Source organism: Monodelphis domestica, chromosome 2, assembly GCF_027887165.1.
Source record: "Monodelphis domestica isolate mMonDom1 chromosome 2, mMonDom1.pri, whole genome shotgun sequence".
Lineage (NCBI taxonomy): Eukaryota > Metazoa > Chordata > Mammalia > Didelphimorphia > Didelphidae > Monodelphis > Monodelphis domestica.
Genome location: NC_077228.1, coordinates 315,676,498 through 315,702,395, shown reverse-complemented (window position 1 = coordinate 315,702,395; position 25,898 = coordinate 315,676,498).

Here is a 25,898-nt window from a genome sequence, read left to right as displayed (position 1 = left end):
CAAAAGGAGGTTCAACTCCTTCCATTCCTCAGTATCCTCTATCAAAAAAAGGGCAATTGAAGGAATTACTCCAGCGATAGATTGATTAATTGAGTAAGGAAAAATAATTCCATGCAAATCTGAATATAATACAATTAAGTGGTCCCTCCACTAAGAAATAGTTGAGAGAAATTTTCAGTCTAACAGGATTTTTTAGACAGTGGATCCCTTGCTATGGGGAAATCACTAAATCCTTTATAGCTCTGACAAAAAATTCAGTCTCAAGACTTCCAGGTAATCATGGCTGCAATCTAGACACCACACGCTTCCTCTCCCCAGCACCAAACGAAATAGACTACATCAAAGGAACTTAAAAATCACCTTTGGAGGAACAGAAGGACTCCCCAGTACTCCACCAGAAGGACTCCCCAGTACTCCCCAGTACACCACAGAGGCGAAGGTATGTGGGGTTTGAACATTTCCACACTATAATAAGAAGGAGGAAAAGCTTGCACAGAAAAGTGAATTGAGCCACCCTTCCCCCCCACACCTCCTCCACCAAGCCAGAGTGAGCTACTGGAGCGCTCACTGGGACAGCGAATGAGTGGGGAACATCTCTGTCTGGGGGGGCCACTCCAGGGTCCTTGAGATCTGGGGACTGCCAGGAAAAAACTTCTCAGGGCGGTTTCATGGGAGAACTCGGTGCTGAGCACAGGGGGTCCGCGGAACTGTACTCAGGGCAGCTGCGCACTGAGCATCTGGGCAGAGCTAAACTCCAGGGGAGGGCCACTTGCTGATAATCTGGGCGGAGCTGAACACCTGGGCAATTTGGCTGTGATCAGGGGCCCAGCTCTCTAAGAACACTCGGAGGCTGGGAAAAGACATCCTTTCAAACCTTATGGGATGCAGCCAAGGCAGTACTTAGAGGAAAATTCATATCCCTGACTGCATTTATTAACAAATTAGGGAAGACAGAGATCAAGGAATTGGAAATGCAAATCAAAAAACTTGAGAACAAACAAATTAAAACCCCCCAGAAGAAAACCAAACTAGAGATCCTAAAAATTATGGGAGAAATTAATAAAATCGAAAGTGACAGAACTATTGAGCTAATAAAAAGACTAGAAGCTGGTACTTTGATAAAACAGACAAAAAAGACAAAGTACTGGTCAATCTAATTAAAAAAAGGAAAGAAGAAAGTCAAATTAACAGCATCAAGAAAGAAAAGGGGGATCTCATCTCCAATGAAGAGGAAATTAAGGCAATCATTAAAAACTACTTTGCCCAACTATATGGCAATAAAAATACCAACCTAGGTGAAATGGATGAATATTTACAAAAATATAAATTGCCTAGACTAACAGAAGAAGAAATAGATTTCTTAAATAATCCCATATCAGAAAAAGAAATCCAACAGGCCATCAAAGAATTTGCTAAGAAAAAATCCCCAGGGCCTGAAGGATTCACCAGTGAATTCTATCAAACATTCAAAGAACAGCTAACTCCAATACTATACAAACTATTTGACATAATAAGCAAAGAGGGAGTTCTACCAAACTCCTTTTATGACACAAACATGGTACTAATTCCAAAGCCAGGCAGGCCAAAAACTGAGAAAGTAAATTATAGACCAATCTCCCTAATGAATATAGATGCAAAAATCTTAAATAGGATACTAGCAAAAAGACTCCAGCAAGTGATCAGAAGGGTCATCCACCATGATCAAGACCAGGGATGCAGGGCTGGTTCAATATTAGGAAAACTATCCACATAATTGACCACATCAACAAGCAAACCAACAAGAACCACATGATTATCTCAATAGATGCAGAAAAAGCCTTTGATAAAATACAACACCCATTCCTACTAAAAACACTAGAAAGCATAGGAATAGAAGGGTCATTCCTAAAAATAATGAACAGTATTTATCTAAAACCATCAACTAATATCATCTGCAATGGGGATAAACTAGATGCATTCCTAATAAGATCAGGAGTGAAACAAGGATGCCCATTATCACCTCTATTATTTGACATTGTATTACAAACACTAGCAGTACCAATTAGAGAAGAAAAAGAAATTGAAGGCATTAAAATAGGCAAGGAAGAGACCAAATTATCGCTCTTTGCAGATGACATGATGGTCTACTTAAAGAATCCTAGAGATTCAACCAAAAAGCTAATCGAAATAATCAACAACTTTAGCAAAGTTGCAGGATACAAAATAAACACACATAAGTCATCAACATTTCTACATATTCCCAACACAGCTCAGCAGCAAGAACTAGAAAGAGAAATCCCATTCAAAATTACCTTAGACAAATTAAAATACTTAGGAATCTATCTCCCGAGACAAACACAGGATCTATATGAACACAACTACAAAACACTTTCCACACAACTAAAACTAGACTTGAACAATTGGACGAACATTAACTGCTTATGGGTAGGACGAGCCAATATAATAAAAATGACCATCCTACCCAAACTCATCTATCTATGTAGTGCCATACCCATGGAAATTCCAAAAATTTTTTTTACTGATTTAGAAATAACCATAACAAAGTTCATTTGGAAGAACAAAAGATCAAGGATATCCATGGAAATAATGAAAAAAAATACAAAGGAAGGGAGCCTTGCAGTCCCAGATCTCAGACTATATTATAAAGCAGCAGTCATCAAAACAATTTGGTACTGGCTAAAAGACAGAAAGGAGGATCAGTGGAATAGACTGGGGGCAAGGGACCTCAGCAAGACAGTATATGACAAACCCAAAGATCCCAGCTTTTGGGACAAAAATCCACTATTTCATAAAAACTGCTGGGAAAATTGGAGGACAGTGTGGGAAAGATTAGGCTTAGATCAACACCTCACACCCTACACCAAGATAAATTCAAAATGGGTGAATGACTTGAATATAAAAAAGGAAACTATAAGAAAATTAGGCAAACACAGAATAGCATACATGTCAGACCTTTAGGAAGGGAAAAATTTCAAAACCATGCAAAAATTAGAAAGAGTTACAAAATGCAAAATAAATAATCTGGAATACATCAAATTAACAAGGTTTTGTACAAACAAAACCAATGTAACTAAAATCAGAAGGGTAGCACCAAATTGGGAAACAATCTTCATAAAAACCTCTGACAAAGGTTTAATTATTCAAATTTACAAAGAACTAAATCAATTGTACAAAAAATCAAGCCATTCTCCAATTGATAAATGGGTAAGGGACATGAACAGGCAGTTCTCAGCCAAAGAAATCAAAACTATTAATAAGCAAATGAAAAAGTGCTCTACATCCCTTATAATCAGAGAGATTCAAATCAAAACAACTCTGAGGTATCACCTCACACCTAGCAGATTGGCTAACATGACAGCTATGGAAAGTAATGAATGCTGGAGGGGATGTGGCAAAGTGGGGACACTAATTCTTTGCTGGTAGAGTTGTGAATTGATCTATTCTGGAGGGCAATTTGGAACTATGCCCAAAGGGTGAAAAAAGACTGTCTGCCCTTTGATCCAGCTATAGCACTGCTGGGTTTGTACCCCAAAGATATAATAAGGAAAAAGACTTGTACAAGAATATTCATAGCTGCACTCTTTGTGGTGGCCAACAATTGGAAAACGAGGGGATGCCCATCAATTGGAGAATGGCTGAACAAATTGTGGTATATGTTGGTGATGGAATACTATTGTGCTAAAATGAATAATAAAATAGAGGAATTCCATGGAGACTGGAACAACCTCCAGGAAGTGATGCAGAGCGAAAGGAGCAGATCCAGGAAAATATTGTACACAGAGACTGATACATTGTGGTACAATTGAAGGTGATGGACTTCTCCTTTAGTGGCAATGCAATGTCCCTTAACAATCTGCAGGGATCTAAAAAATACTATCCACAAGCAGAGGATAAACTGTGGGAGTAAAAACACCGATGAAAAGCAACTGCTTGACTACAGGGGTTGAGGGGATATGACTGAGGAGAGACTCTAAATGAACACTCTAATGCAAATACCAACAACAGGGAAATGGGTTTGAGTCAAGAACACATGTGATAACCAGTGGAATTGTGCGTCGGCTATGGGAGAGGGAAAGGTGGTGGGAGAGGGGGCGGGGAGGAATTTTTCCAATTTTCCCCTATTCCCTCCAAAATCTATAATTCTCTTTTTTTTTATCATAGAATCCACTCTGTTTTGTGTGAGGTGGTATCTTAGAGTTGTTTTAATTTGCATTTATTTAATTAATGGTGATTTGGAGCATTTTTGTAAGGGAATATAGATAGTTTTATTTTCCTTATCTGAGAACAACCAGTTCATATCCTTTAGCAGTTTGTAAATTAAAGAGTGGATTTTATTCTTGTAAATTTGACTCCATTTTATAATATATTTGAAAAATAGGGCCATTTTGAGGGACATTTATTTTTCCCCAATTTGTTGTTTTCCTTCTAATCTTTGTTGTATTGGTTCCGTTTATGCAAACTCTTTAATTTAACATTGTCAAATTTATCTTTTTTTTATTTCAAAATATTTTGTTTTTCTTGACCATAAATTTTTCCCATATCCATTGGCCTGAAAGATAAATAATTTTGTGTTCACCTAATTTGTTTATGATATCACTTTATTTCTAAATCATATAGGTATCTTGGAATATCATTTACTTTGTCTTGGAATATGCTATCATTGTCTACTTTGATTCTTGGTGCTACTTTTCAGCTAGTCTTTTTTGTTACTCTCTTTTTTTCCTCATTTCTCTCTAGTTCATCTTCAGCAGTCTATTTATTATTTATTTTCTCTATTTATATTCCCAATTTATAGTAAAGTGTTAGGAATATACTATGTGATTATTAAATGTTCATTAATGTGTTGAATATTATTGGTGGTTTCCCTTTTCTCTTTCAGAAGTAAAACATCCCTACCATCTCCACAAAACACCAGGCAGGTATTTCTGATATCTTCCCTTTAAACCCTAAAACTCAGTTTGGGCTCTATTAGCTGTTCTGTTCTTGAGTTCAGTTATTTTCATCCAAAGGATTTATGGAACATAATTCGGCTTGAGGAATATATTCTGAATTTCTAATGGAGTATTATATACCCATATCCAAAGTTCTAGGCAATAGAAAACACAGGTGAAAGCTGTTCTAATTTTGTTGGGCCTGAAGGGTTTGAGGTTTCCTAATGTTTATTATTTTTTTCTTAAAGTCTCCTGGATATTTGATAACATTTATGGCACAATCTGAGCCCCAGCTCAGGAATAATGGTATTTATTCCCTGAAACTACTTACTCAATTAGCTATTGTGAGTATCTTGCAGTGTTCCAATTGGATGTCCACCAAGTGGCAGTGTGTCCTATTGGCTATGGACCAGGCCAGTGACAGGGAACCTTTTGGAACTTTTTCAAGGACCCCATACCATGCCCCACCAACCCCCACTGACTGCATGCCCCACCCCAACTGCATGCCCTGCTCCCTGACTCTGCAGGAGCCTGACCAGCTTTGTTACATTAGTATACCAGTATGTACAATTAGAGGAATATATTATCATGCCCTTCCTGAAGTTGACAGGGTTCCAAGTGCAATTTCTACACAGTGCATGAGTCATATTAAAAGGAAAAGGGTCAGTGACCCAACCCTTATCAAAGCACTTTACAAGAAGGAATCTTGAGTATCCCATCCATCCTGAATGAGCATCATCCCTGTGCACTGGGCTTGGGGATATTTAGTAAAAGTGAAAAGGCTGCCCTTCAGAAAGCAGGGGGCTTTCTCTAAGTTATACTATTGGGGGTGGGGGGAGTAGCTAGAACCAGATTGGATGTGAATTTCCTGAAAGACTCAGGAATTTGATAAGGTTTTGAAGCACTGAGACCATAAGTTCAAAGTCCTTTGAATTTCTTTACTTTGGGGGTATTTCTTGCATATCCAATAGTCTGAGGGACCCACTTTAGCTATTGCTTCCCTCACTGAAATTAGATAGCTGCCTAGATAGCTGAGTATGCATAGTTCAAAACCTAGGAAAAGACCTAGAATGTAAGGAGAGGAATAGTCCTGGGGTTAGAGATTTAAGAGTTAAAGCAACTGGTAGGATTAAGATAACAAAGAGTGAGGGGGAGGGGACTACAAATTCCAAAGTCTCCTGCAGCTGTTTTTTTATTGCTGAGAAAAGAGATATTTGATGTCTTTCACCAGCTTGCAGGAATAGGTGCCCCGCCCCCCTTTCTGCCAGCTATTTCTGGGGGAATAAAGGGTTTAATGCAAGAGACATGAGTTCATGTATTCTGGCCTTCCAGTTTTACAGCATGGGGGTAGTTAGACTGGCTTGATGGGGACCATCCCATTGAGGTGTTTGCTGATTCAATCTCTCCATTTGGACTAGATGTGTGAGTTTCTCTCTATCCTCCTTTGAAGAATTAAGGAGGATTTAATTAGCATATTCCCATGGGCTTGGTGAATGGGGTTGAGTCCTAGATTTGCTCAGGAAGTTATTTTATTTAGGGTTAGTGAAATCAAGAGGGCCTGGACTCAATCACTTCTTTGCTTAGAAAGGCAGGGCTATTCTGTTGGGGGCTGGGGACCAAGTCACACCAGGGCTAAGCCTAACCCAGCTGCTCTCAGCCCCTGAAAAAGGGGAGAGAGATTACAATGCCCCATTATCTGCATTTGGGGGCAGGGCCAGACTCCCAGCCAGCCAAGTCAGGGGCCTAAACATGTCCACATGGAGTTCTCTGTGTGCTATCTTTGGCACATATGCCATAGTTTTGCCATCATGGCATGAAGCCATTTAAGGACACTGACTTCTATACCAGTTTCCCCTGGAATACCAGTCATGATATAGTAATTGACTTTAGCAAGGCTGTTATGGAAATTAGATAGCATGACCTGGTGGTGAGTGAAGTTCAATAATGTTCTTTTTATTTCTACAAACACTACATAGAAGAATTTGGTGAGTCTGTAATATGACACCTAGAATTACTTGTAAAGTGTTTTGAGTTGATAAGAAAGAAGAAACTATGTAAGATGAGAATGTTATTATTGCTGTCTAAAACAGTCCCTGGAAACATGCCATAAAAAATAGCTTGATAACAAAATGACTGTATTTAGAGAACATAGCACATATTTTATAATATAACAGTTTTATGCTCATAAATTGTTTGTTTTCTACAAATATTTAAGTAATTATCACAAAATGTTTTTATCTGTTTCAGTATTCAGTAGAATGTGGGGATTTCTATAATAATTTTAATTGGTGAGTGAAGTTCAACAATGTATTCTTTATTTTTGTGAACACTAAATAGAAGAATTTGGTGAGGCTATAATATTTTACCAGCGAATATTGCTGTAGATTATTTCTTTCCAGTCATTTTCAGGCAAATCTGAAAGGAATCCAAAGACAAAGTAATAATCTTACCCTTTTCTATCCTGCAGTGAGTGAACCTCTACCTCCTTCTTACTCCTACTTATTTTGGTTATGTTTTCGTTGGATACAATATGTCCTTTTGAATTATATTTCAACACAAATGTCCAGAACTGTCTATTGTCCCCCTTCTTTACAGAAGTTTATGCAACAGATGGTATAAATGATCAAGCATAATTTTTTTTGGATTGATATATAAAAATGATCTTCCAGCTTGCTTTTGACTTCAGAATTTTGCCATATAATATTAATTTAAAGGTTAGTGAACTTGTGATGATTTGAGGGGTAGATAGAAACCTCAGAATTTCTCTCTGTAAGTGCATGGAGTGGCATGAATATATAAAAGTAAATATATGCAAATAAAATTACCAATAATTTTCTCTTTCACTTACAATTTGCCATTCCTTCCTCTTTCCCTAGAGTGTCTTGACAAACCCTGGTGTGATTCATACATAAGAAATCAGGCTCCAATGAACTCTTTCCGATATCCTTCATATTATCTTTGTGATTTTTAAAACTCAATTTTGATCATGACATAACTAAATGTACAAGACTCTCCAAAATTAGCAAGATGGAATTAGTGATATAATTAGTCTTCTTTATTTTTCATGAGAAAAAAATCATAATTTTTGATCAGCAAAGAAAATATAGTTAAGTACATAAGGTTATTTCATCACACAGCTGGCAATCATGCCCTTATTAGGAAGTATTAGAACATATTTTCATCCCTTCTATTAAAGATAGAGGTGGTAATTATCATCTGGTATGTGGAAGGATCTTAAAGAATAAGAATATGCTTCCATTAGGAGAGAATGAAGAGGCTAGTCTTTATGGGATTGGGAAGAAAGACATGTGGGGATTGCATATGTAAGCAGGATCATAAGGAAAGTGATGTTACCATAACAGTTTCAGACAATAATATCCACTTTGATGACAGAGAAGGGCAATGAAATGATGAGTTTAGTCTCATCACATATAAGAGAATAGCTTTTTTACAATAGTATGGACATATTACATCCAAAGTATTACCAAAATAATAAAAAATGAAAAAGTATTTTCTTCATATTTATAAAAGTCCAAAGCCTAGCCTTACTTTCTCTGAAATCCATTTCATTTTGGCTTCTCCATGAGAGTAAAAAAAAAAATCCAACAACAACCATTCAGTAAATATCAGTTTTTATACTGTAAATTTTACCAGTCTACCTACCCAGGATCATACAATGCTGTCTTCCTGTTCCTAACTAAAAATAAAGAAACTTTATGTAGAGACAAATATCAAACAAAAGATAAAATAATTTGACATAATACTCTCTTAGCTCTTTAGTTTCATTTGTAGTTTATATTGATTTGAGTAACAATATCTAGACACCACAAAATATACTATTTTATTCATATATTTACACAGACTCAGTGAGAGATAAACAAGGAAACTTGTTATGCATTTATTCAAAATTATATTTCTTCTTATTCTTGTTAATAATTAGTTATCCATTATATTCTGGAAAAAATATAGCATAGATTTAAATTACTTCTTTGCTAAAGTAAAAGGGTTGAACTCCATCTTACAATGATTATATTAGAAATAAATCTTGTTATATTAGTTTAGAGATAAGAAGTAGAGAAGCTGGCTTAAGAAAGAATTGGAGTTTGAAGCAGAGTTGAGACACAGTGTCAGTTTCAAATGTTGGTAGTGTGTGTGTTTTTTGTTTTGTTTTGTTTTGTTTTTTTCTGAAGCAGTTGGTCTCTCTCTCAGAGAGCTGGGAAGAGATGACATCTTTTATCTCTCTCTTCACTGTCTGAGGTAGAAGGAAAGGAGGGAAAAACCTGAAGGAGCTAAGTGATTTTCCTTTTCCAATTTGAGAAATACTAGTGACTGTCTATTGCTGTTACATACAGTGTTTTATATCTGAGAAGACCAAAGAAAGACCTGATCTTTGCTTTGGACTCTGTCTGCTAAGACTCAGAGTTCTAACATGGTTCTTGCTGAGTCTCAGCCAGCTGGCCTTTGTTATTTTATAACTTGGAGACAAAGTTAAGAATTATATACTTTGTTTAAGGATAGTAGTGTTTAGTTTATTGTAGAATAGTGAAATTTGGGTTAGTCAGATCAGGAAGGATTAGTATAGCCTGTGGAAACAGGAGAAGCAGTTCTTTGTGGAACCAGGGAGTTTTATTTGGGTGAAGTTAGAATCCCTTAGAATTAGAAATCCTTTTTTTACCCTTATATTCTCAATAAATACTTTATTTTTATATAATATGAGACTCCTTAGCATCCTTGTGCCTGGCCCTGAAAGGAAGATCACTTATGAGCTTCACTTCACTAATATAAGCTGAATATACTTTGTAAGCACAACAAGCAGAGTATCTCATCAGTTTATAATCAAGAATGAATTCATTGCCTATTATTTTACAGTATTTTATTATGTTCAAAAATTTTTAATTGTGTCCATCTCTTTGTGGCCCCATTTGGAGTTTTCTTGGCTAAGATACTTAAAACTTTCATCATTTCCTCATCTAGCTCATTTTACAGTTGTAAAAACTGAGCCAAAGGGGAGGGAAAGAGCATAAATCATGTAACCATGGAAAAATTCTCTTAATTCATCAATTAATTTTTTAAAGTATATTAAAAAAAACTGAGCCAAACATAGTTAAATGACTTTTTCAGGGTCACAAATTTATTAAGGTTTGGAGTCAATAGTTGAACTTAGGAACATCTGAAGTCAGGAATCCAGGTCTAGCACACTATCCACTATGACACCATGGTACCTAACTCTATCTTTAAAAAAACAGAAAAATTAGATTTTTCTCCTCCCTTTTTCTTTTAAACTATTTTGAAAATGTGTTTTAAAATTTTTGTTCTATATAAACATCCTTTGCCTTCGTGAAGATAGAATTAACTGTCCCCTGTCCATTTTTAGATTTAATCACCATAATCCTATACAATCCACTTACACTTGAGTGGGGGAGGACTGTGCCCCATGTGGGCAATATTGGGTGATGAATAAAAATTGACTAACTGCCTCCTGGGCAGTCCTAAGCAAAGCTTTAGCTGTAATTTGTGCAAGTAAAATGGAAGGAAGTCACAGGAAGTAATGAAAAGCAATGGTCTTTAAAAATGCCAGGAACTTCCTGTGAAGATGACTTTCACCTTGAAATTGATCTTGAAGGAGCTCCAGCATGGGACCTTGGTCTGCTCTTGGAATTTTCCCTTAGAACTACCATATGGGATGAGTGAAAAAGTTTTACTCCTTTCCTGAACTTTTCTGAAAAGACTAGCCTCAGGAGATGCCTACCCTCTTGACAGAGGCTTCATACATCCCCATGTCCTCAGCACAATGCTGAGGTCCCTCTGGCTAAGGACTAATAAGCACAGCCTAGGTTGTTCCAGGTGTTGGAGCAAAATACTTAGTGTGTCAAGTTAAATATCTTACCCTATCCTCTCTCTGATTTTCTTACTTTCACTCTTTCTATATTTTATAAATAAATTGCTAAAGAAATCTTTTTGGAATTGACTAAATTCCTGGTGACCCTATTCTTAAATAATCTATTTAAACCTTTTATATTAACCCCTTACATTCTAGCCTTTGAACCTTTAATGAATGAGAAAAAAAATAATAAATGATATGAATTTACATATAAAAAGGGTTAGTCATACTTATAGCAGCTACAGCTGCTCCTTATAAAGATTGCTTCTCTGCATACTTACAGTAAATCTTTTGGAGCTTTCATGGTCTATTGGGTAAATGATCTGATTTTTGAAAACCTCCTAAATATATATTTACAGGATAGAATGCTATGGCTACAAAGAAACAGTTATGATTAAGTAAATCAATAATCAATATTTGGAAAACCTCAGAGCCATTATAGCCTATGATCAGCTTTCATTCAACAATCTATAATGAAGTTATTTTAGCACCTTTCTTTTTTTAAAGGCTTATCTCATGTCTTAGAATCAATATTATGTACTGACTGTAAGGCAGTAAAGTAGTATGGAGTAGTCAATAGAGGATAAGTGATTTGCACAGGGTCACCCAGATAGGAAGTATCTCAGACGATATTAGAAATTTTCCTCTTTCTTAACAATTTGCCTCTGTCTACTGTGCACTTAAATTAGAGATGCAAAATCCATTATTCAATAGGAAAAAATTGAAATCTAGGAAAAAAGTTTAGTAAAACTTCATGGGTTTCTTGTATGTTGTTTAGGTATACCTTGAGTATTCTCTATAGTAGAACATCTTTTAAGTCCCATGCTATCATTGCTCTGGAAACCACTATCCACCAAAACTGGACTACTTACTTTTGCTAAGTAATGAATTGCAGTCACAGAATTAGTCCTAACAATAAACTTATCTGACAGTGGTGATTGAATAATAAATTCCCTATCCCTTCACCTCACTTTCTATCCCATCTCTATCTTACTATTATATTACTCTATCTTTCTGTCTCTCCCTTATTTCTCTCTCTCCATTTCTTTGTCTTTCTTTTACATACACACACACACAAACATATACACAGACATATGTAACACAAATACACATTATTGTTTTTTTTTAAACTGAATATTATTTTTTTATTTTGCCTAGATAGCTGGGAGTACACCAGCCACTTGTCCCACTCTCATTGATGATTAGTAAAGAAATTATGGCCTAATCTATTTCTGACATGGAACAGTTTGAGTCATATCAATCAATCTGATGGCTCCACTGCTCCTGGACACTACAATATTCATGGTAAATTTAGTGACATTTGCCTTTTTTCAACATATCTTGGGAGCTCAAGTGAACCACAAGCCTCAGCCTCTATAGTAGCAGTGATAATGGGCATAAGCCTGTATCTATTGGATGACTAAAAAGGAGGATCATGGGAATTTCTTCCATAAAAGTAGTACAACTGGCTTCTCTTATAATCAATACACCTCCAACATTGATATTTGGGTACAGCCATGAAACTCTTTACCATTTCTGTATATGGTGGTATTATCCAAAATCAGGAAGGCAATCATAAGGTAAAGGATGACATAATGCATATCTGTTGCCTTCAAGACATATCAAATTAACTACTACATTATTGAAATCTGCCTAAAATTATAATCTTAAATCAAAACTGCACTATTAATTCATTGTTTGGTAGATTAGGAAGCAAGGTATACTCACTAAATTATTGAAATGTCTCTAAAGGCAAACACTTTAAATGAAATAGAGTGGTACCTTGATACACAAGCACGTTCAGTCACAAGCAATTTGAGATGGGAGCAGTCATGATTGGGAATTTTTTGGTTTAAGTCACCAGATGATATTTAAATCACAAACTTCCTCTCCATGGGAAGAGCCCAAGGTAAATGAGATAATCAGTAAAAGTGAGATTAAGGAAATGTTGAGGATTTGAGAAAATAATTGGTTTATTGAAAAGACACACCCAGAAAATGTTGCAATAGTTTTTGCAACATTGCAACAGTGTTTTGGCACTGTGTGATGACACTTGTTTCACACATTATTGAAATGTTCTGAAAGGGAGGAAGAAACAAACTTCCATGGAAAGGTTGTTTTTTTTTTTTTTTTAATGGCTTCTAAGTGAAATTGAGCAAAAGTGTGGCAAAACAGCCAAAACTCAATGAAGAAAATGATGATAAATAAGCAAAGTTAAAAAATGGCAATTAAATTTAGCAATGAAGTTATATATCATAAATAATGTGCAAAGTAGATTTTACGGAAATGTAGCATTATGTGTGTAGAGAATAAGTAATGTTAAATGATAGCACACAAAATGAAAACCTTCTCTGTCAGCATCTCAGACTAACCTTGAAGGTAAATAACATTTCATAAGCTAGTTTATTTCTTCACATTCTTTCTTATTATCTATCAATATATTTCTATTCATAAAGTTCATTTTCACATTTAAAAGCATATACCACCAGAAAAAGTGTGTGTTTGGGTGGGGGGGCAGAATGGATTAATTACATTTCCATTTATTTAAATGGGGAAGTTCAATTTGACACACAAACAAATTGAGTTATGAGCTTGGCCATAGTCTTGAAGTCTAACTCCTTCTTAAAGTTGATTTCCTTCTTGAAGTCAGTTTTCATAGCCCCAGAAATTCAGGGCCTTTTAGAGTGGCTTCTTGTTGCTTCCCCTCTTCATAAGGACCAATCACAGCTTCCAAATTACCAGCACTGTGGAAACCACTTATCACCTTTTGGAGAGGTGAATATTCATCAAAAAGGTTCACAGATTCCTGGCTCATTGAGGTGTGAATTCTCATTTCCTGGCTGATTGAGTTGAAAGGGTGGAGAGCTACTCCACCTAGTGCTAAGTAGGATGTTCAAGTTTTTGCTGATTCAATTAAAAAGTAGACAATGGAGAGTAAATTCTATCTTCACAATCTAATGAGGTACTAAGTAGGGGTATTTAAGTTTTTGTTAACCAAGTGTTAACTCAAAATAGACAAAGGGAATAAAGGATTCCCTTTCAGAAGTGTAAACTCAGACTAGACAAAGAGAACAAAGAATTCCTTTTTCACAATGGAACTAATTAAACTCATGTGTCAAGGTACCACCATATATAACACATTGAGGATTTCATATCAAGTAAAAGAGACAAAAACCATTGAAGTGATCTTTTCTAAATGCTAAAAACAAAATCAATATGTATTTAGATTTAATATTTTTGGAGCTGAGGAGGACCATGATACAGATTTGATATCAGATGACCTGGGTTTTTGAATTCACTCTTGGTCGCACCTTCTTTCTTTGATGTTCAGCGTCTCACTAGATTTCATTCCATTTGCAAAATAATGGTATCAGGGACAGATTTTTAGCTTCCCTTCTGACTCTAAATATTGTGATCATATTTTATATGTTGAAGGATTTACAATACAATATCAGGCATATAATTTTTCTTTCTTTGGGCAGAGTCCTAAGATAGGTTAACTAATGAAACAAAGCAGGGTAGTTTGTTATATTGGATAGCTATTTATGCCAGATTTCCCCTTTATTTTACTATCAGTAAAGGATCATTATCATGATAATGCTTTGTAAAAGAACTCTTCAACTATTTTTATTTTCCAGATTACATATAGATACAATTTTTAGTAATTCTTTTCTGATATCTTACTATCTATATTCTTTACTTCCCTCCCTTTACTTCTCACTTCGTGAAATGGCAGGCAACATATTATAGATTTTACATGTGTTATCATGCAATACATGTTTCCATGTTTGTCACATTGTGAGAGAAGACATATGTGGCTTATACAAGAAAATAAGTTCATGAAGGAAATAAAATGAAAAAGGGGATTTTTCAATTTGCATTCAGACTCAATCAGTTTCTTCTATGTCAATAGGTGTCTTTTTTCATGTGTTTCTTGAAGTTCTCTTGGATTAATGAATTGCTGATAAAATAATTCTTAAAGGTTAAGTGTAAGCATCATCATTATTATTATCATCATATCTAGATTAAATATGTGAGTCTTCTTGATGGGAACCTCCTGATGAAGAAATGCTCCTTCCCAAATTAGATCATGACTTTCTCAACAATGTATACTCTTAATTTCCTAGAATACTACCACTACTGCTACTGCTAGCATTACTAAATAGTAGTCTCTTGGTAACCGAGGATGACGATTGTCTTTGTGTGCTTTCATCTGTGATATAGATGAGTGTTACATATGTCTGTTAACTGAGATATAGGAAGTGTATTTTCCATCTCCATTCTGGGGAAGGGAATTTTCCTCATTTAGAGGTTCAGAAACATATCTGTCAGGTTCAGACCTGTTTTTGGTGGGGTGGATGTTTGCCAATTGATCCTGTAAGAAGCATTTAAAATTTTCTAATTGGACTTGCATGTTCTCCTGTATTTTAGCCTCAATTTTTTCTATGTTTTCCTGTGTTTTATCTTCATACTTTTGCATAATTTGTTTTGTATTTTAGCATCTCTTAACACAGTACTGAGGAATACAAAAATGAAATTACCTAATAACATAAACAATTGGAGGTATCCTGAATTCCTCAATGTCCCTAATTCTTCAATTGCCATATTGAAGAATGTAGTTGAAGAATGTAGTATTCATTTATATATATATATATATATATATATATATATTTGTAATTATTTTCCTAGCCTGCTTCACAAAACATGTGGGGAGCAGGACAAGGTCTCCCTCACTCCTAATTAAGAGTAATCTAGGCAGTATTGTTAGTGAAGGTTGCCTAAAGTTGTTTGTTCCCTGAGGGAAAGGAAAACAGTTACCCCAGTCCTGCCACTTTTTTTTAAACAAAACAACTGTGTTCAATTCAAACTAAGGAGAAATGAGAGAAATAAATATGTTTTATACTCACTTGCTCTCTCAGCTGTGTTTCTAACTGTTTAAAAGGCTCACTCAAGTAAGTAATAAAGAAAGAAAAAAAAAGAGATTTCACAGAAATGTGAGGGTCCTGGTCACAACCTTCATAGATTAGCCAGACTGTAAATATACTTTTAGGGCTGTGACTTAAAGATCTAGAGTTAGTTGGTCACTGGGGAAAATCCCAAATAAAATACCCAAATCAGTCTGGAAATTTATGGTAATTTAATTAATATAGAGGGAGGGAATTTAAGGAGAAGGAGTGAAGAGGATATAGGATTCTCCTGCCTGGTCAGTGCCAGGGGGAGTTTTAAAATCCCTGCCTCTAGGTCTCTGAAGAAGATTGCTTCTAGGTGGATAAAGTTGGAAAAATAAAGGAAGGAAATTCAGCCAGAAACTCACTACCAAACCAGACAATAGCTTGTAGCCATACTAAGATACCTAAAGGCCAGCACATTGCTCTCAGCTAACTCTCCACCTCAAATCAGGGAAAGAGACCTTTCACCCTTGTGTCTCCTCCTCTAAATTTTCACATCTACCAATCACATCAAAGGCTTTTTCTCCAAGACTGCCCATACTTTTAGTTATCATCTTCTTTGATTATATCTTTTGAGTTACATAACACTTCTTTGTTAAGTTCACCTTTTGTAATTTACTTGACCTTTTTGTGATTAATTTAACCTTTATAGTTACTTAACACCTTATAAAAATATACTTAGCTTAAAGTTCTAGCTTCAGTATAAGGTGATAACTAAGTACCTTCATTGTTCAATCAGATTGCAACTTTATCTTCCCCTAAAGTACATCTAAGTAGGGTGGAGTAATTTTAAAGTTCACAGTAGGAGCTTGATAAACAAAGGAAGGGGAAAAAATAAAACCATTCCTTTCCTTGAGGAGTTTATAACCTATTGGGGGAAGTAATATTTACATATCAAAGAAAACACAGAATAAGTATATATAAAGTAATATAAGATTATTTACATTCAGTAGTTAGAAGGACATCATCTGTTAATTAGATCTGGAAAGATAATGTAGAAAATGATGCCTGGGCCAACAATCCTTGACAAGAGGACAAGTATGAGGTGGAGGTGAAAATAGAGTACATTTCACACAGGAGCATGCAGGCTCTCAAGTATAATTTCCTAAGCCTTTATTTTATTAATCTTAGGAAAATCATTTATCAACTTACCTTCAGTTTCATAATTTGTAAACAAAAGCAGGAATAAATCAACCCCAGATGTTTCAAACATCAAATGAGAATTTACATATGTGTGTATGTAAACTAGGACATTATACAATATAAGATTTTGCTCAGGTAATGTTTTCCCACTTTTCAATTTTTCTTTATTTTTCCCAGATCACCAAAACCTTAGAAAAGAAAAGAGATGGATATACCAGGATAAAGTCAGTATGGTATTGGCCATTAGTCATATAGGTAAGAAAGCCCTTCTCTAAGGTGATGGAGTTTCAACATTCATCTTGAAAACTATACAATCAATTGGGTTTCCATTATTATTTTTATTTGTTGTCATTATTTATCAGAACTTCTTGAATAGGAGGCTAAAAGTTATTTAGTTAATTTAAACTCTGTAGGGAAGTATACATACATGTTAAAAGTTGTTTTTTTTTAATCCCCAAGTTTGTCCCCTGTCCTTTAGGAACTTGCCTTTAGGGAAGCCCTGGATTGAGCTGAATGACTTTATCCTTGACCTGAACAAAAGACTTTGAGATACTTAATGATCCCAGTTAGGTAAGATTAGTAATCAATCAAGCCTTAGGTACCCCCTTTTTTTAAGTTTATTAACAGTAACTCAGTAGTCCAGCCCCTGAACTGGGATCATTAAATATCTGCAAACTTGGGGTTTCATTTTTTGAAAACTTTTCCTGAGAGTCAATCCCTGCCCCCTCTTTTCCTTGTATCCATTGTACAGTTAATCAATATACTTCCCTGCCCTTTGTTCCCCCCACAAGATATTTAAGACTCCTAAGTTCTGTTACAATTTTCAGAACCATCTTTGGTGGTGCATTCTCTCAGACAATCATCTCAGAGTCCCAGAGCCTTGACTCTGTGTGGTGGCCAAAAAATAAGAACTTGTCTCTTATCTTGATTAAATATTTGATTTTTATGACTATTTTAGTGGTTCTGTGCTTATCCAAGTTGATATACCTAAGTTGATTTCTTTGTAGCAAAGAGATATTTTTACAATTACTATATTGATATTATTATAACAATTAAATCCTGAGTTACATTTTTACCTCAAGTGGTTCTTTTATTTGAGTGAAATACATGTTGTCATTGAAGATATGGCTTTAACTAGAATCCCTTTCTGGTTAACAATTTACCATATAAGATGCCATTTGTAATCATTTTCACACTTGGCAATTTCGCATCTTGCCTTACCTTCATGTCTTCATTTGGCCTTTCCCTTGATCTTTTCCAGAATAAAACCAATTTTTGTTCTAATTTAAATGTTTCCTTTCTCACACATGTATGCATAGATAATAGATATGAATTTGAGTTTACAGACCAATGAGCTAGGCATATTTGTGAATCTGATTCATTAGACATAGGAGAGCACAGATCACTGTAGCAGGCACATTCATCTGATGTCTTCCCATTCTCTGGGCTTTTAACTGACATCAACATCTCATGGTAAAATTACCTTCAAGATCATTGAAACAGTTGCATGTTGGAAAAGACTTAAATGATGTATTTTACTAATTTGGTGAAATATAAGTTTGGAGATGAGTAAACCTGGACAAAACCCAGATTTCAATGAATCTATTATTTTTATTTAGATGCCTTTTTTCCAATTCTGAATGAGAGACATATGGAGTTTGGGGCCAAGTGCAAGTGTAAGGAATGGGGCGATGCAATGGATGAACATCATTGGTTTTTCATTGACTTGAGTAGAAAGGTAGTGAGTTTCTACTTCAAGATGCTCAGCTGCTCTGCTCTACTTAGTGCTCAATGAGTTGAAAGGATTTGTTATAAACTTCATTCTCATAGTAATGTCACTGTAATACAATACCCTTTGTTATTTCTTTTGTATTAGTTTGGTATGCATATTACATCTTTGTCTTTCTCAGTCTCTGTCTCTCCCTGGGGGCATATTTTCTTTGTGATTAAAAGCTTGGAAGGATGAGAAATTGTTTTGAAACATATGACAAATCACAATAAAATAAATTAAGCATGATACATAAAGTCAATTTTATAATGCTATAAGCAGATCAGATTTTAATAAGACCTAGTTTGTCCTGATGACTTGTACACCTATGGTTCTTCATTTTCTAATAAGCAATTTTAAATTAAGTAATCAAAGAGAGTCTAGTTGATTTTGTAAGTGAAATTTTGTTTAATTTATTTGAAGGAGAAAATTTTCTCCTTTATTAAAGAGATGCAGTTTCTGTCTCTTAACCCAACCCCAATGTTTTAAAATTGTGTATTTGTTTGGAAAAAGTGATTTAAAATATTAATATTTGCATATCTGCATTCACCATCTAGTATAGTAATTGATTACAGATTAAACAACAACAACATTATCACCTTGTATAAAATTAAAAGGGGGAAGGTTTTATTTTGTTTATTTTCCTTTTAAGACATTTGGTCCTACTGAGATTAAAATATTTTGAGAAATAAAGTTTAGGTTCTAAATGCATTATAATTTTGTAGCTTTATTTTTACTTTGCAGGGGGAAAATGGAACTTACTTTACTTAAGCTTCACTTAAGTATTTCATTTGTTTCTTTGTTGCAAAGGCAATACATACATTTTCATTAGCAATTTAAAAAAGCTCCAACATAGACAAAGTAATGGTATTTTCATGGTCTGAAAGATTTTTCTTTAATATGAAGCAAATCCATCTAAGGTAAACATTTTACATTATAGAAGAGATTTTCCCCTTACTTTCTTTAACATTAATTATTTTCCCTTCAAAGTAAATGCTTTAATATAAAAAAAGTTAAATCCCATTTATTTAGTAATATATAAGATATTTTCTGTGACCAATTTATATTCATTCTTGCTAATTTTGTTCACATTTTAGCAAGATCATTGCAATCAAATGAACATAAAAATACTAAATAAATTAAATTTGTTATTCTTCCTGCCCTAGTTTATTGCAGAATTTTCAGGATTAATATGTTAGTGCCCTGATGAAAGAAAAATTCTAAATTATCAATGTTTTATCAAAATAAGAAATGAATCTTTGTAAACCTTACACATTTCTATGACAATTTCTTAGTAAAAAAGTTCATTTACATTTAAATACATATATTGGTTCTATATAGTGTTGTATATGACTGAAAGTTGTCATGCCTGACAAAAAACAGCAATGAGAAATCAGGCTTAAAATGATGTCATGACTTTAGAGAACAATACCATGTATCTAAATGTCGAACAGTAAATGTTACTAAGTGGGAAGATATCTCCATTTTATAAGGGGTTTATTTAATATCTCAAAATATTAAAAATTTCACTGGTACAGGGATTACTTTCATTTTTCCTTAGTAAAGCATTTCATGAATTCTTGTGGCTGACCAGAAAAAAAAATACCACTAACTAGTCAATTTCCTTGCGAAAAGACTCTTAAGAACAGTTTTAAACTCTTAAGGTAGGTAGTTACCTTCCAAAACTTCTAGTGCACTGACACAGCTTTTGGTATCCTAAGCTCACCTTGATGAGGATTTGGAAGAGGTATTTCTTTTAGCTTCTAACAATTTTGTTTTCTTTTGCACATTGATTGGGGAAATGTGTAAAAAAAATTTAACCACTTTTTATTAATTACTCATTCACTAAACCATCAAACATTTATTCATTTTTCTTTTTGTGCCAGGCACTTTACTGGGTACTCTGATACAGGAATAAAAATGTATTAATTCCTACACTTAAGTAGACTACATTATATTTGAAAGGAACAATATTAAGATGGAATTACAAAGTATATACAAATTAAAATATCTATGTGTAAGAAGATACAAAAATACATAAAAAAGTGAATAGTAATTTTAATCGAGTAATTTTAAATTAAAATTAGGAAAAAGGGTACACTCAAGATGATCTTGACATAAACTAGAGTTTTTAAGAGGTAAACATGAATTGCTCATTTATGTAAAACATGTACTAAAATTGGAAAGATAAAGATATTAGCATTTTCTTATATGTTTAGTGTCCACCTTTCATCTAACTCTTATCTGTGGCTCCAAGGATCTACAGCATATGCACTAGAGACACTTTGGCAAAACTGTCATCAGATGGATTAAACCAGGTTAAGGATAACCACCAGGTCTCAGATCTGTCAGTGAGTAGTTGGGGAATGTCTTCCACAAGCATGTGAAGATTATTTGTTCCATTTAATACCCAGCAGATAATAATTTGTTCCAATGTCCAGCATCAAAAACAGGCTCTGTGTAGATGCCAAATTCTTCCACAGCATCCCAGGTTTCTACCAGTTGTTCTGGCTTTTCTGTTGCCACTTGACTCTGATGTCTCTGGGAGAGAGAGTGTGCAACTCTTATTCACTTAAATCCAATTCATGCACAAATAAAGATATTACCCCTTGCTATCATTGATCGTCTTTGAAAATGATGGACAAACAACAACAAAGGGAGAAATAATGGGGATAGTGCTATGATATTTAAGACTATAGACTAGTGAAATGGGGAACACAAGGTAAAGAAAGTTAAATCCTTGATAAGTCTTGATAGGCCTAAGTCTCCTTGGAGTGACAACATAATACATGATTTGTGGTGAGGACAAAGTTTTCAGGGGAATCCTCCCTGGGATCTTTTTGACCAAAACTAAGAGTGGAGCTCATGGACTCAATGAAGGGTGTGCCTGATTGAATCAAGAACACTTTGAGACCAAAACCATGAGTCTATGAATGGGGCTAGAATCTGATCAGCACCTGATCTGATCAAGTTCAGACTGAGATCAAAAGATTTCTCCCAATCTGGGGAAAGTCTTTAACCTATCAATAAGCATCTCAAGGGCCAATTGAACAAATAGGCAGAGGGACTCTCAGAACTCTCAGCCCTCTGACCATCAGGCAAACTAGTAACAACCCAGAAAATAAGCCAAAAATAACATCAAAGAAGGACTGAAGTTTAAGAGGGTAACCCAACTCCCCAGAAAACAGAGCCTACCTATAATTAAATAGGGAAAATGAACAATCATAAAAGCACGTAACTCTAATGCCTTTTTTATGGAGGCAAAGAACAAAGTGTAGGCACAGAAGGGGACAGCAAAAGCAAAGGAAACACACCAAAGTCCAAAAGAAAAATATGGATTGGGCACAGATTCTGGAAGAGCTCAAAAAAGACTTCAAAAACCAATTATTAGAGGTAGAAGAAAAATGGGGAGAGAGAAATTAAAGTGATGCAAGAAGAAATGGGCCAATTGAAAAAGAACCAAAAACTGAAAGAGGAAAACCCTGTATTAAAAATAAGAATTGACCACATAGAAATGAATGATTTCATGAGAAATCAAGAAATAATAAATTAGAATCAAAGGAATGAAAAAACAAAGGAAAACATGAAAAATCTTATTGAAAGAATAATAGGTCTAGGACAAACAATTTGTGAATTAATAGATTACCAAAACCATGATGAAGAAAAAATGTTGGATATCAGATTACAAGAAATTATCAAAGAAAACTGCCCAGAGATCCTTGAACAAGAAAATAAAATTGAAATTGAAAAAATTCATAGATTTCCTCCAGAAAGAAATCCTCAATTAAGAACTTCCAGGAATGTAATAGTCAAATTCAAGAACCACCAAGCCAAGGAAAAAAATACTTCAAACAGCCAAAAAGAAACGATTCAAATACCATGGCATTATAATCAGGATCACTGAGAATATAGTAACTTCTACATTAAAGGATCGGAAGGCATGGGATATGATCTTCAGAAAGGCAAAAGATTTGGGTTTACAACCCAGAGTCACCTATCCAGCAAAACTGAATATACTCTTTCAGGGAGTAAAATGGTCATTCAATAAAAGAGAAGATTTCCAAGCATTCCTGAGGAATAAACCAGACCTAAACAACAACAACAACAACAACAACAACAAAAATGAAGGCCAAATATGAGATACAAGAGAAGCACAGAAAGATAAATAAGAAAGAGAAAGTTTAAGGGAATTGTTAAGGTAAAAATGTTTATATGTCTACATTTTTAAATTTAATTGTGGTTGGACTCTGAATATTTATATAGGTGGTCTTTCTAAATCCCAAAATGAATTACTAAAGTAAATGGAATTTATGGTATTTTATTTACAATAGAGGGATGATATTAAGAAAGAGAGAAAAGAGGGGGGAGAGAGAAAGAGAGAGAGAGAGAGAGAGAGAGAGAGAGAGAGAGAGAGAGAGAGAGAGAGAGAGAGAGAGCGCGAGCTCTGGCTTCCACTGATATCAGTTAGAATTTCTAAGCCCCAGTCAGAGGAAGAAACTCTCAATACGATGGACTTTTATTGGAGGCTTACACCTCTGAGAAAGGCAGGGTCACTAAGTCAGTCTTTCACTCACCAAAGGTGAACATCTAAAATGGAAAAGCAATCTGAGGTCTTCTGCACGAAATCCTCCAGAGTTCAGTTCCTCCAGTCCAACTATGAATCAGAGATCTCCTCAATCTCCTAGAATCAACTATCCATCTTCTGGCCTCTGGTCCTCTTCTTAAAGATCTTTTTTCTCTTGTGTCACCTCCCCTAAATTTCAAGTCTACCAATCACAGTAGACGCTCCTCTCCAGGACTGCCCACTCTTTAGTCCACACCTTCTTTGGTTAGATTATATCTCTTTTGGTTACTTAAAACCTTTTTTGGTTAGTTCACCTTTTGTAGTTATTTAACATCTTTTTGTAGTTAAAATGGGTAGATCTACCTAAAATATCGAGTCATCACCTTTTGTGGATTAAAATATAAAAATAGATTGGGGATTACAATTTAATCTTCAAAATAAAGGAAGATCTAAGTATCTTCATTGTTACAATCAGGAGATAGCTAAATCCAATCTTCACAACATGAAAAGAGGATTTCTTTAATTCTTAAAAGTTACTCTCAGTAGTAGAGAAGATAGAAGGAACTTATTCAGAAAGAGGGTGGAAAATTAAGCTGATTATGATATTATGATGTATAATATGATATAGGATGATATGATATACATGTAAATGATATATGGATGAATGGCATGTAAAAATCAATCAAGGGCTGAAAGAGAGGGTTGCACTGAGAGAAAAGGGTTGGGAGACATAAAATGGGGTAAATTATGTAAAATAAAGAGGTAAGAAAAATCAATATAGAGACAGGAAGATAAGGCTGGTTACGGCAATGCTTAAAATTTACTCTTTTTGTAACTGGCTCAGAGAGGGAAAAGTGAGTATATTCAATGGAACATAGAATTCCATATTACCCTACAGAAAAGTAGAAGGAGAATAAGACAAATGAAGCGGGGGGAGAATAGAAGGGTGGGAAAACAAGGAGGGGGTAACAAAAAGCAAAATACTGGTGAGATATAAAGGATATAAAGGGGATAATAAGATGGAGGGCAATACACAGTTAATAATCATTATGCTTAATGTGAATGGGATGAACTCATCCATTAAATGGAAGCTGATAGCAATGAATTAAAAACCAGGATATTGCTCTATATTACTTACAAGAAACACATTTGAGACAGGGTGACACTCACAGATTCAAGGTAAAAGGCTGGAGCAGGATATATTATGCATCATCTGAAGTAAAAAAAAATGTAGGATTAGCAATCATGATACCAGACAAAGCCAGAGCAGAAATTGATCTGATTAACAGAAATAAGGAAGGAAATTACATTTTGTTAAAAGGTACTTTAAACAATGAAGTAATATAATTACTAAACATCTATGTACCCAATAGTATAGCATCTCGATTTCTAAAGGAAAAACTGAAGGAACTTAAGGAGAAAATAGATAGTAAGACCATACTAGTGGTGGATCTTATCTTCCCCTCTCAGAACTAGATAAATCAAATCAAAAAAAGAAGGGAAGTAAATGAAATATTAGAAAAATTAGAGTTAATAGAAAACTGAACAGGGAAGAAAAGGAATATACCTTCTTCTGAGCAGTACATGTTACAAATACAAAGATTGACCATGTACTAGGGTATAGAAATTTTGCAAAGAAATGAAGAAAAGCAAAAATAATGAATGCAACTTTTTCAGATCATAATGTAGTAAAAATTATAATTAACAATGGCCATGGAAAGGCAAATTTTAAAGTTAATTGGAAATTAAATAATCGAATTCTTCAAAACAGGTGGGTCAAAGAAGAAATCATAAAAACAATTATATACTTCATTAAAGGGAATGACAATGAGAAGACCTCATATCAAAACATATGCCTTAGAGCGAAATCAGTACTCAGGGAGAAATGTATATTACTGAGTGTCTATACCAATAAAATAGAGATGGAGAAGATCAATGAATTGGGCTTGCAACTTGAAATATTAGAAAAAGCACAAAATAATTTACATAAATAAAATTATATATAATATATTATGCATAAATAAAAATTAGAGGAGAAATTAATCAAATTAAAAGTAAAACAACTATTGAACTAATGAAAAAGACTAGGAGCTGGTACTTTGAAAAATAAAACAAAGAAAATAAAGTACTAGAACAATCTGATCTCAGAAAAAGAAATTGAACAAGCCATCAAAGAACTCCCTAAGAAAAAATCCCCAGGGCCAGATGGATTCAAAAGTGATTTCTATCAAGCATTTAAAGAACATCTAATCCCAATATTATACAAATTATTTGGCAAATTAAGCAAAGAATGAGTGTTATCAAATTCCTTTTATGACACAAATCTGGTACTGATTCCAAAGTCAGGCAGACCAAAAATAGAGAAGGAAAAATATAGACCAATTTCCTTAATGAATATAGGAACAGAAATCTTAAATCGAATACTAGCAAAAAAACTCCAGCAAGTGATCATGAGAAATATTCACTATGATCAGATGGGATTTAAAACAGGAATGCAAGAATGGTTTGATATTAGGAAAACCATCCACATAATTCACCATATCAATAATTAAATGAATATAAATCACATGATAAACTCAATATATGCAGAAAAAGCCTTTGATGAAATACAGCACCCATTCCTATTGAAAATATTAGGAAATATAGGAAAAGAAGATCATCC